At 45.3% G+C, this 3,319-nt stretch overlaps 1 non-coding gene across 1 annotated transcript; it reads right to left on the bottom strand.

Moving 5' to 3' along the window:
- Positions 1–247: 247 nt before the first annotated feature.
- On the bottom strand, positions 248–320 carry TRNAE-CUC (transfer RNA glutamic acid (anticodon CUC)). Its single transcript has one exon. It is a non-coding gene; the product is annotated as a tRNA-Glu (tRNA).
- Between the last annotated feature and the right edge of the window lie 2,999 nt (positions 321–3,319).

The raw sequence follows: 3,319 nt of genomic DNA, 5'->3' as shown, positions 1-3,319 counted from the left end.
CAATTTTAGAACATTTTTATCACCCCAAAAAGAAACCCTTTAGCAGACACCTGCCCGTTTCACTCCAACACAGCCTCCAGCCCTAGGAAACCACGAATCTACCAAGAAAATAAGATGCCTTTACATTGGAGGTTAGATCTTTGCAGATTCTAAACCTGTCTTAACAGTGTAGATACGAATGTATGCTGACTTTTTCTTTCTTTCTTTCCTTTTTTTCTGCCATGCCGCACGGCTTGTGGGATCTTAGTTCCCTGACCAGGGGTTGAACCTGGGCCATCGGCAGTGAGAGTGCAGAGTCCTAACCACTGGACCACCAGGGAGTTCCCTGTGCTGACGTTGACATTTCTTTTCTTTCTTTCTTTCTTTTTTTTTCTTTGACATTTCCTTTCACTGGAAAAGCCCTAAGACCCCCCACCCCCTGCCCCCAGTCAATATTCCATCTTGACGCTCTCCCTTTAAAGTATACAAAGTATTTTTTATTTCAACTGCTTTTTCATGGAAATCTTTCTAAGATATTGTGAGAATTGTCCCAACAGTCATCCTCTTCCTGTTCCTTAACTACAGGATCTCAAATTTATTTGGAGCTGCAAAGATCTCATTGAAGGACTCCACATTTTCCAGCTTCCTTATTGGAAGGTGTAGCTATAACAAAGTTCTGGCCAGTGAGATGTGAGCAGAAGTGTTGCGTGGCACTTACTTTCTCTTTAGAAAGGAGGGAGATGCCTCTTTTCCCTTTTTCCATCCTTCTGCCTAGAAAAAGTATGTAAGTGTTGGAGCTTTTGCAGCCATTCTGGGCCATGAGGGGACTTTGAGACTAAAGATGATGCAAGGAGGAAAAACACAAAAATAGAAGACCAAGTCCCAGTCACCTGGACAATTTTAATCCCAGACTTCCTGTCTTTGGGCTATTTCCTGTCTCTGGGTTTCTCAACTTTATTGAGTTATAATTTACATAAAATAAATTGCACCCATTTTAAGTGTACAGTTCAATGAGGTTTGATGTATGTATATACCCATGCAACCACCATCCCAATCAAGATACATATATATATCCCCGTTACCCCCAAATGTTTCCTTGTACCTTTTTGTGGTCAATCCCCACCCCCTTCCTCCATATACCTACTCTATCTCCTTTCTGTCCTATAGATTAGTTTTGCCCTGGTCTACTTTTATAAGAGAAAAAATGAAATGTTTACTTTGCTGAAGCCAGTATTTCTTGGGCCTTTATTATTTGCAGCTGATTCTAATGCAGAATTGAATATAGATGTATTACACAGTCTCAGATAGAGGCTCCTAAACACATTGTATGTGACATGTTTTTGATAACTTCAGACCATTGTTAGATATCCTGTGTCTTTGATTGTTCCCTGGGAAACAGATTTGGAGGTGAGATCTTCAGGCAGGAGGTTTATGAGGGAGTGCCCTTGGGGACACACCTCTGCAGGAAGCAAGAGACACAGAATGAAGCAGCTACAGCAGAGCCTCAGCCATCCTCACAGGGAGCTCTGAGGCTGGGGAGACCTTCAGAGACGTCCTGAGCTGTGTCCCCAAGCTAACAGTTACTGGATGTGGGCTGTCCCTGGGGAGCGGTGAACCTTAGGCCAAGCAGCTCTTTTCACTCAAGGCGGTTCCCAGGGAGGGATGAGCCGAGAGCCATTAGTAGCCAACACTCCCAGCAGCTGAGGTGTGCGTGTTTTGGGTCTGATGGGGAGTCTGGGAGGTGCATCACAGCAGCCACGATACCGCGAGTTCTGGGTGGTATCCTCAGGGCAACTCAGGGGCGTGCGAGCGGCTTGCCCTTGCCTGGCAAGATCTTACGTCCCTCTTGGGGCAGATGCCTGGCTCTGTGGGCCCTGAAGCTCTCAGAACAGCAGAGGCCTGATCTTGGGGGCAGGGCCATGAGTTGTCAAGGAAGCTGTCTGCTCTGCTTCTGCTGGACCTTCCGTGCGCTTCTCCTCCTGGATCCCTCTGGACAGCCCCTCCTACACCCCCTCCCCGGGGAGGCTGTGGCATCAGACGCCTTCTCTCACTGTCTCTTAAGCTTCCCCTCATAGGGGCTGTCTTTGCACACCCTGACTTTGGCAGTGCCTCCTCCTGTCCCGGCCCTTCCTTAATTTTGAGCTTTACGGTGACTTTGACCCTGCTCGAAAGACATGAAATTTTAACATCCTTCTGAGCTACTCACATTCCTCTGTTGTGAGAATTGTTTCTAATAGCCTGCTTTATTTTGCCAACTAAGGCTGAAGCTTCTATACAATTTGGCACCTGGGCTTCATAACAACTGTCTCCACCATGCCAAGGGCCCTTCCCTTGGTTTGAGGGTTGCATTCCAAAGAGTTGAGGTTCCTGGCACTTTGACTTTTAGATTAGCCGGACTTTACCATAGATCAGAACTGGAGACTTAACATCAAATAAAATGTGGGTCAAGGGATACTATTCATGTTACTTTTTAATGAGAACTATTTAAAATACAGGTAAGTACTGGGACTTCCCTGGCGCTCCAGTGGTTAAGACTCCATGCTTCCGCTGCAGGGGGCACAGGTTCAACTAAGATCCCGCATGCCACGTGGCGTCGCAAAAAAAAATAAATAAAATAAAATAAAATACAGGTAAGTACAGAGAATATCAGATACATATGCATCCACAACAGAGTGGCTGTCAGGACATAGTGGCTTCTTTTTTTTTTTGGCCATGCTGCAAAGCCTGAGGGATCTTAGTTCCCCGACTAAGATCAAACCCGTGCCCCCTGCAGTGGAAGTGCAGAGCCCTAACCACTGGACCGCCAGAGGATTCCCTTCATATTTTTAGAAATAATGTACGTCAGGTATCAGTGAGGCCCCCTTCCACCACTCCAGTCTTTTTCCCACCCTGCCCTGTTCCAGAAACAATGCTTAACATGAATTAGTGACATTCTTTTTCAGTCCATTTCGATACTTTTGCTATATTTGTATATATTTACACAGATATACATTGTATCGTATGTTTTAAATAAACCTAAACAGTAACATACCATGGAGTTTCCATTCCTTGCCTTTTTAAAAAATTCAGTGCTGTGTTTTAGATCTGTCTACGTTAATTCAGATACATCTAGTTGGTTGATTTTAACTGCGGTTTATAGGAGCCCATCGTGTGACTATAAAGTGATTTATTTACTCATTCGCTGACTGTGGGACATTGAGGCTGCTTTCAATTTTCACTCCTCCTTTGTTGCGGTGATGTTCTTGCACATGGACTTCTGGCTTCTGCACAGAGGTTTTCTTGGGGTGGATAACCGGAGGGGGCGACAATTGCTGGACGGAACGGTATTTGCCTCTCTGCT

The sequence above is a fragment of the Delphinus delphis genome, chromosome 12, assembly GCF_949987515.2.
Source record: "Delphinus delphis chromosome 12, mDelDel1.2, whole genome shotgun sequence".
Classification (NCBI taxonomy): domain Eukaryota; kingdom Metazoa; phylum Chordata; class Mammalia; order Artiodactyla; family Delphinidae; genus Delphinus; species Delphinus delphis.
The sequence above is the reverse complement of the archived record's forward strand: the minus strand, read 5'-3'. Positions and strand labels throughout refer to the sequence as shown.